Source organism: Hoplias malabaricus, chromosome 3 (assembly GCF_029633855.1).
Source record: "Hoplias malabaricus isolate fHopMal1 chromosome 3, fHopMal1.hap1, whole genome shotgun sequence".
NCBI classification, from domain to species: Eukaryota; Metazoa; Chordata; class Actinopteri; order Characiformes; family Erythrinidae; genus Hoplias; species Hoplias malabaricus.
Window position 1 is genome coordinate 42,536,857 of NC_089802.1, and position 9,867 is coordinate 42,546,723.

Below are 9,867 nucleotides of genomic sequence, written 5' to 3' on the forward strand. Positions count from 1 at the left end.
GGACACTGTACCTTTGGAGCTGGTATGGATTTATAAATTCCACACCAGCATGTACGATTGTAAATGATAAATCACTGGTCTGTCATACATACAATGATACATATGCTTTCTGTATTTACAGATGGGGAGAGATTAGAGGAGGGAGGGAGGGGGGGGGGGCTTGAACATAGAATAATGTCATGTTTAAACATTGTGTAGCTTTCACAAAAAAGCAAAAACTCATCAGGGTAAAGATGATAAACTGAGACATCCACTGGGGGGCAGTACATGGTTGTCCTGATTTTAGTTCTGTCTTACAAAGACTCCCTAGATGATGGGCTTTGTTATACTATGAGCAAAATGTATACCATTTACAAATCAAGAAGATATTGTATTTAATGCGTGCTTTTTAAAAAATATATATATTTTAAGCTTCTTAAACTAGGCACATTAGTGAAACTGTCTAATACCAGTATCTTACATTTTATCTATGTATTTTGTACATGTAAACATGCAGAATATGTAGAAATTGGTGCTGCGTCTAGGTTTATTAGCATTAGTAATATTTATTTCAAAAGAGTTGAGATGCATTGACTAAATTACGTCTTCGATGAATCTGAATGATTAAATAATGAAGTCTCCACATATATTCTAGCTTGTATAGGCAGTTGTGTGAGCATCCCTGGTCACATTACAGGGTTTGATCAATCAGTTTTTCTGCAAGTGAGTGTAGATCACTGGTCGTTTTAATGTAGATGTGGATTTGTGTCTTAATCCCTTCGTTTCTGAACAAGGTCCATTAAACGCTACCAGGAGCTTCAGCACAATACAAATCCCTGTTCCTGTTGTTGTGGGATTCTCAGATTCGGTTAATGATTATTGGACAAGGAAACTGCGTCTGTCATGTTTTGGGGCAGGTCTCCCATTACCTGGATCTGTAGCTGTTCGTTTAAAAACGACAGGGTCTCTTCAGCTGCAGCAGTGAAGGCGGAGGTCAAGAGCGTCCAGCAGCTAATAGTTCACCTCAGGCCTGTTACAAGTACACCTCCGTCAACCACACAATGAGTGAGTGAACACTTCCTCAGAGAATGAGAGGAATCTGCTCTGTTTGTTTTGGGTGGTCATGTCGGACTGACAGATTGAGGAAAGGAGGAAAGAAGCAGGGGTGGGGTTTTGAGTCTGAGCTGATTGGTTCAGTTCAGTGAGCCGTTGAGGTGGAAGGGTCTGTTTGAGAAAGGAGCCGAGTCGCTTGTTCGTTGAAGTTTTTATTCATTGTTGGAATTATCACAGAAACGAACTTGTGACTCAAGATGTATAGATTTGTAGCACTTTCAGTCTGTGTTTAATTTCACGCAGTCTCCCGAATTTGGAGACAGATCCACATTAATAATACTTCTGAAATAGCCACAAAATCAGTGTTACCCAACTACGGCGGACCAATAGAGCAACGTCCTCATCTCTTCTCAGCTTTTCACCTTTCTGAGGTCTCTAACACCCAAAACCCTCCACATGCTGTTCCTTGACCGGGGCTGAAAGAAAAACAGTAGCGGTAATAACACGGAAAGGCACCGGCACTTAATTACGTTCGGGTGACAATGACATCGATATCTTACCTAAACATAAGAGCGTGTGTTGAAATGATTTCAAAAGAAAAGCCTCAAGTCATGAAGATATCAAGACGTTGTGACATTTCAAAATAAAAGCTCTTAAACGATAAAAAAAAAACTCTTAAACGATTAAAAAGGAATGCTTCACCAATTTCATGTACAAATGATAGTACACCATCTGAATGTTTCAATCATTTAATACCAAGGCATTCTTTTATGCCATTTTAAAATAAATGCCCTTTATGTTATCACATTTCTGCTACTTTAACTCCAAATATAGTTAATTAAAAAAGACAACTTTTAATTTAGTAATTCCTAAGATTTAGTGATCTGTTTATTTATATATATTTTTATATATATATATATATATATATTTTAGAATAAAACATATTTAATGTGCCTGGCCACGTTTGACTTTCCTGCAAATTAATTAATTAAGAATGTGCAGACGTTTGTTCCCTCTAGAGGCTATTACTTTATTGTCACTTAGAAAACCAATAATACAACATATTCAGGGGTGTCAAATCTTTGCATAGGACTGACAAATAAAAAATATTTAGGGGAAATCTAGATTATTTATGGTGATATGTTATGAGCCTAAATCAGAAAGTCATAAGTTAGGGTGACCAGACGTCCTCTTTTACTCGGACATGTCCTTTTTTTAGAGTAAAAAAAAATGTCCAGGTGGAATTTCACAAACATCCGGGATTTTGTTTTTCTAGAACTTACATAGAATTTCGAGAAGCGTTTCGTTCACAAACTAGTCCCACCCTCCCCTACTCCGATTGGTTCGCTTGAGTGAAAAGGGGGAGTGGTGAAGTAGCCTACACTTTTCGGATAGGACAATATATATATATATATAACCCGGATAAGGGGTGGATGATGGATGGATGGATATATATATATATATATATATATCATGCCATTGGCGAATGCCACTGTCACCTGTACGTAAGATGCCAATGCCATTTCATGTTTTTACTGCCGCTCAAGAAAAAGAGACAGTGTCTGGGGTAGTTCAGACCCCAGACACTGTCTCAAACACATTTGATTGTTTCCTGTTTATGGAGCTAGGGCGGTGTACAAGCACTGAACCTTTTTTTCCAGGGCAAACAGACGTTAAAGCTAGCAAATGGTGAGGAAACATCTGAAATAAAGTTTATTGGATAAACATCATGAACATAGGCCCATATCCTGTTCTATGGTGGTTCTTTTAACACGATTGCTTCCATATTGGAATATTTATATGGAATTCTTATATTTAATTATTTGCATTAGATGGAACATTTCTGTGAGTGTTTGATTGCATTCAGCCATGAAAACACTAGTGAGGTCAAGTATTGGATGGTTAGTTCTAGAACACAAACTCATCCCAGTGGTATTGAGTTTAGGCTTGTGTTCCTCTCCCTAGAGTCTGGTACCTTTCACAGCTTAATGAGACCAAGAGCTTCCCAGACAGTGAGCATATACCGGTCCACTGGCATAAAAAGGCTGGCACACCACTGACTGTAGACCACTGCTGGTCCACCATCGGACCACTCAGATTACTGTCCTGTACAGGATAGAACTCATTTATAATCTCCTCAAACAGATTTTACATTCACAGAGACTTTTATTCTGGAAAACACATTAATACAAATATTACCAACAACTCTGAGAGATATAATAATGAGTATAAGCCTGATATAAAATGATTAAATGCTGAAAATGAAGGGAAAATAGGAAATTGGACTGTGAATGGAAAAGTGCTAAAATGTGGCATTTTGTCTAAAATTCTGTTAAATCAGCAGCAGTCCATCCAGAAAAGGTTGTATAAAACACTAGTGGACCTCCAACTTTGCCCTCAGTGGGTCAAAAGTGGTCTGCCATCTCCTTGCTATAAGGGTTCCTACTACAGCAGGAAAAGAAATTTGACTCAAATGCAAAAGGACCGCAAGTCTGGTATTTTGGCATGATTTGTAAAAGGAGGCAGACTTTATGATTCATGTTGGACTAGTCTAAGCTGGTACAAAAAGATACACTGAAGTGCTTATATGCAGATCTACAGACAGCCAATAAGAATGCAACAGGCAGAATCCTGAAACTGAGGCCATCTTAGGCACTGAAGGTTTACATGCGTATGGAGCATCTCTGGCTAAGACTAGGCTTCTGTGGCTGCTCTAGAACAGCAAATGCAGCATGGTGGTACAACAGGTAGTGTCTTGGTCACACATCTCCAGGGTTCTGGGGTCATGGGTTCTATCCTTTCCTTCGGGAATGTCTGTGAGGTGTTTGGTGTGTTCTGCCTGTGTTTTCCCCAGGTGTTCAGGTTTCCTCCCACAGTCAAATCACACGTGTAAGCATGAAGCCCTGTGATGGGGTGTGTTTCTGCTACCCTAAAGACGGTAAGAGCTGTGTGCGCTACAATGGGTGCACCTTAAACTAACTGAATTTACTACTTACAAAGCGGTCTATGGACTAAAGGGTGGGCCATTTATATGGATACACCTTAATAAAATGGGAATGGTTGGTGATATTAACTTCCTGTTTGTGGCACATTAGTATATGGGAGGGGGGAAACTTTTCAAGATGGGTGGTGACCATGGTGGCCATTTTGAAGTCGGCCATTTTGGATCCAACTTTCATTTTTTCAATGGGAAGAGGGTCATGTGACACATCAGACTTATTGGGAATTTCACAAGAAAAACAATGGTGTGCTTTTTTGGTTATAACGTAACCTTATTCTTTCATGGGTTATTTACAAGTTTCTGACCACTTATAAAATGTGTTCAAAGTGCTGCCCATTGTGTTGGGTTGTCAATGCAACCCTCTTCTCCCACTCTTCACACACTGATAGCAACACACAGCAGGAGAAATGCTAGCACAGTCTTCCAGTATCCATAGTGTCACATGACCCTCTTCCCATTGAAAAAACAAAAGTTGGATCCAAAATGGCCGACTTCAAATGGCCGCCATGGTCACCACTTATCTTGAAAAGTTTTCCCCTTCCCATATACCATATACCTGAAACAGGAAGTTAATATCACCAACCATTCCCATTTTATTAAGGTGTATCCATATAAATGGCCCACCCTGTATTTATTATATAGAGTATGTAGATGAACTCAAGGAACCCTGCTGTGTTCAGGAAGAAGTGTGGTCTAAAGCACTCCTTATAACATCAGTGTGGATGTGTGGGGCTAATTTGCTGTAGGCTTAATGGGAATGCCTTTATTTTTGAGATGGCACAAAAACAATTCATTTTAAATAGGCAACAGTTGGCTGCATGGTTTTCTTAAAAGGAAGGCGTGAGTCGTATGTGTTGTGTATTTCAACACCTTTTTATTTGAAAAAGTGAAGGAAATGCATTTTTTTTCTGGGCCTTTTTTATGCTCCTATCTGTGACTGATCAGTGCAGTAAAGGACAAATGTTATTTCTTTCAGTTTATTGCCTGCCATTGCTTTGATGTGGAAATGGCTTTTGCCTCCAGCAACGCTGCAATGTAGCGAAGGTCACTTTGCTTTGCTTTTCATGGCTGTTATGGAGCATAACAAGCAGTTTCATTAGTCATTCATAAAAAAAGCAGGCGATCAAATGTCTCTTCTGACCAGCGTCTTTTTAGTGGAGAGGACTTCACATGCCGCCTTTGTTATTGTTTTCCAGCGTCGCATTCATTCTGCATCTGCGTCTGAGCCACAGCATGAAGCACGTTCAATTCCGTCTGAAAAGCTACTGTTAGTTTTATTTGTTTTGTTGTTGGCCCTATATGATACTGATAGATTTGTATTTCCCTGCTATGATATATACTTTAAACATTGATCAGCCATAACATTAAAGCCACCTCCATTCAGCTAGGGTTAGCTAACCTTAACCCTAACCCTCACCGTTCGTTTTATCAGTTTTGTAGTTCAACTATTACAGATTGTGGTTGCTCTGCACACTTCGATAGCCCTCATTTGTGTTGTTCTTCCACACCATAGTGATGTGATGTGATGTTTAAATTTTAACCACCTCAGTGTCACTGCTGACGGAGAACAGTCTTCTAATCAAAAATAACCAGCCAACAGGGAGAATGAAAGAAAATGATAAACACAAACTGCAGCAAAGGATGGGCTACCGTTTCTGACTTTACATCTACAAGGTGGACCAACAAGGTAAGAGTGAGGGGACAGTGAGTGGACACAATGGTTAAAAACTCCAGGAGCACTGTTGTGTCTGATCCACTTGTACAAGCACAACGCACACTAACACACTATGATTCTAGAAGATAATTCTAATTTGGGTCAGAAAATGGAATTGACTGAATTAAGACCTCCCACATTATTCACATATATTACCTTTATTACCTTGTGTATTTGCACTGTGATTAATGTACATTCAAATGTTGATGTACGTTTTGGCTTAAATATAATGTGCTGACCCTATAAATACCTTCAATCTGGTGGATTTATGAATGTCTTGACCACAGAAAAACAAGTATGCAGAGAATCAGATGGACAGCAGTCTGTAATTGTAGAGCTACCCAATCTTCCTGTATGGTCAGTGCAGCAGTGAAACAGGGAGATCAGGACACAATGAAGAAAAAAGTACAGTATCAGTCTTATATAAAAAATTTAAGGAAGCCTTATTAATTTGCCTACGTTATTACCCTAGTTACACCGCTGCCTTATAAGTCGCTTTACTGCTGTATTAGATTTGTTCAAAAAATAGGTTCTTTCATTTCTAGCCTCCCTCAAGTGAACATTACAGGAGTTTTGAGAAATGGCTGGCTTTTATACATAATAACTTTTTCAGTGAAGGCCTTGCTGCACAGGGTGGAATCTGATCTCTAAGTAAACAGAACAGAGCACTGAGATAAAGATGTGGTGCATTCACCCTTATTCCTAGGCCTTGATTTCTCATTCCATTTTTTCATCCACCGCTCTATCTTCTCATGCCCTTTGTCCCTTTAGTGAGAATAACGTCAGCATCACTTTTTTAATGATCTTGTATCCGGCTGAATCGAGTTAAATGGATTTGCCCAGGTCCAGACCTTGAGAGTGTGGAGAGATACAGGGGCCGCGAAGAGTGTTTGGGGGGTTTTAAGGGTTTTGTACTCTTCACACGTGCTGCCGGAGTTCAGAGACAGCAGGGATGTGTATGGAGGTTGGACGGGGGGCCTCATTATCCTTGGCCAAAGCTACCTTCTTTCTCAGGAAGAGAAAGAGAGCGAGAGAGAGGGGTCCCACTCCAGCCTTGAAATGGCCCACAAAAGAGCATTGCAGAATTGCAACACCAGAAAAAAAAGAGGGAACTTCTGATCACATTCATTAAAGCAGCATTTGAAATTGAAATTGACGCGTGGTTTTTATCTTCTGTTCCTGTCCCTCACCCCTCTGCACCTCACCCCCAAAATCTTTTTTTCTTTTTTTTTTTGAAGTTAATAAGTAAAGGCAGCCAAAATCAACATCAGTTTTATCCAGTAGTTTTCTCTCCTGTGTTTATGTCAAAAAGCAAAACGGCCATATAATGACTTCACTGTGGAAAACCCAGACATTCTGCAGGAAATACAGCTTTAATAGCATAATATCTGGCTTTCTGAAATCATTCGAAATCACATCACAGCTGACAGACATCATTAGCAATTTGCAGCAGCTCCGCCGCAAGATCTCTGTGCCTAAAAATAAGACACATCATTATATCAACAGAATGCAGCTTATTGAAAACATCAGGCGCTTCTATTTCAAAACTGTGCCAGATTTCTTATTCACAGCAAGAGGGAACTTTGTTGGAGACATGGATTACGTCTAAAATTCAATTCTAGTGACTGTCCCAGTGGAGTTTCAGTACTGTTTAGGATTAAGTTCACGGGTCTATGTACAGAGTCATTGTCAATTACAACTCCAGACCCTGAAAAAGTATTAGTAGCTATCAACTTTCTACACAATTTACTAATTGAAAGTGGTTAAATGTCAATTCTTGTGTATTATTTTACAATTTTAGCCATCCATTTTTCCATCAGGCTTTTACTGATAAGCTTGCTTTGCACAATGACATTATTTAATAAAGTAAATCCTTGTGTACATGTGAACACTGATGTGACCTAAGGTTATTTTTTTTATTCATTCATTTGTCTGTTCATTCGTTCCATTGGAAAGCTAAAATTTCTCTGATATGTAAATGTTGTTTGACATGGTTTTTTTTATGCTGTGGTCTTTTCTCGTCATGACAGTGCTGAAACTAGTGTGATTTTGGATAAAACAGGAACTGAGCAGCTCTCATTGTGATAGTTTTATTATTTCAGACATAAATTCCAGCTTGTATCATGTTGCCGTGTTTATAGTCGGGTTCTTGCGGCATCAGTCAGTTTTATGGCAGGAATCATGAAGGCTGGTATTAGTTTGTGAGTGTCCCCATAAATTAAGTGCTGTCTGTGCTGTGTCACAGTGCTTTCCCAATATAATGCCATCTCATATTATTCCTCTGTACGGTCTCTTACTGGAGTCTGCTTTAGGCCACAGACCGACTATAGGAACTAGCAGGTTTTAGATAGGTAATGTGGTACAAACCCATAAGTGTATCGTTACAGAATCTTGGCTAATAAGCACTAGGATTCTCAAAAAAAAAATCCCTATGATGTATTTATTGGTGGCCTTCATTCTTACACCATCCTTTTCACCCTCATTGCTCACTAGCAGCTAAACACTGCCACAGTGAATAACATACAATTAAACATAGACATAGCCACAATCTGGTGTCCAGTTTCAGTACTGTGCTGAACAAGTGCTGGCATTTAATGCTTTACATCAAACTGTTGTAAATTTAAGATGGTGTTAAGAGTTGGCCTTTAAATAACTGTGATAGTGTGGATTGGGTGGTCTGGAGGTACGTTTTTGGGCAGCATTCTGGTCAAAGAGGTACTTTGAAATGCAAAGTGCATTACAAATCAAATGTATTGTTGTTATTATTATCATTATTATTATTATTATTATTATTATTATTATTTAATTATTACTACAAACTTAGGAATGAAGATTCCAAAAGTGAGTATTTATTGTGGTGATGCCTCCCCCACCCAAAAAAACCAACATATTTACAAAACATATATACTATATGCACAATTACCTGGTTAATTACATATCAGGATATTATAACTAATATTTTTCTTTTCACAGGAACACTGGACTTCCCTGCACAAGTATTTTCCCTTAAGTCCATTCCAGAGTATAAGAGTTGAGTGACCCACATGCTGTCAGTCCTATAAGGACCGGAGAGTTCCAGTTTCCAGTTCATAATTGTTTATCTAAGTCATTTGAAAGGAAATGTGTCTGGCGAGGTGCTTTAGAGAGATGGTGATGTGTTAGACTGACCTACATTTCAATAACAACAAGTAGCTAAGTAAGTTTCATTTAAAAAAAAATGCACTTCTGTCATTTATTTTTACAAAGACTTGTTTTGAACACATTCTAAAGTCTTTATTTATTTTTTTTTTGGGTAGTGTCACATCTGGCGTAAAGACTGTGCCAAATCTATAATGTGGATGGTGAAAAGATGGTGATCCACTGTGGCAACCCCTGACGTGAGAGCAGCCAAAGGAAAAAGAGGGCAAATACATGAGGTGGGAGTTGAACTCCAAGATCCTGAAGTTATTTGACAGCAAAACCATCTGCAGTGCCATCATGCTGCCCCCTACAGGTGTCATTATAAACATTTTTAAAATGGTGTTGTTTTCTTCTGTTACTGAATTTTGGGAACAGCCTGGAAAACAGTTTACATGGTTACACGGATAAAATCGAGTTAGTTGTACACAAAAACGTGTTGTGCTACAGGACTGAACAGCTTTATTGAGTTTAGTTCACAGAACCAAACACTTGGTTGAATGCCAAATGACTCTCAAACCCTGGATTTGCCTGTCCCATTAATCTGAACCACAGAGGTCTGAGATTAAAGCCTCTAAATGCTTGGCATACCTTTGATTGTGAATGTAAATGAAGTAAGACCAAAATAAGGTAATAGAAGTAATCCATGCCAAGTCCAGTGTCAGTAAAGAGTCAAACATCTTTTACTTTGCATTAGCCTTTTGTAGTGAAGCATAATCTCCTTTGACAGGAGATTAATGGCATCTCTTTCTCCACCCTAACACAGCTCCAGAAGAGAGAGAGAGACGAATGAAGGGAAGGGGAGAGAAAGGGAAGGCCTGGAGTCTGTCATCATGCCAGACTGATAGGGGCTGAGGTTAAACGGGGTCACTAAAACACCACGATGAGTCTATTTTTCCCTCCTCCTATTCTGTCCTACCTGTTTGTTCCCAGTTCGCTCCCA

At 39.1% G+C, this 9,867-nt stretch overlaps 1 long non-coding RNA gene across 1 annotated transcript; it reads left to right on the plus strand.

Moving 5' to 3' along the window:
• The first annotated feature begins 852 nt into the window (after positions 1–852).
• On the plus strand, positions 853–9,196 carry LOC136690983 (uncharacterized). Its single transcript, XR_010801820.1, has 3 exons — positions 853–1,044; positions 8,721–8,943; positions 9,044–9,196. It is a non-coding gene; the product is annotated as an uncharacterized lncRNA (long non-coding RNA).
• Positions 9,197–9,867: the final 671 nt, after the last annotated feature.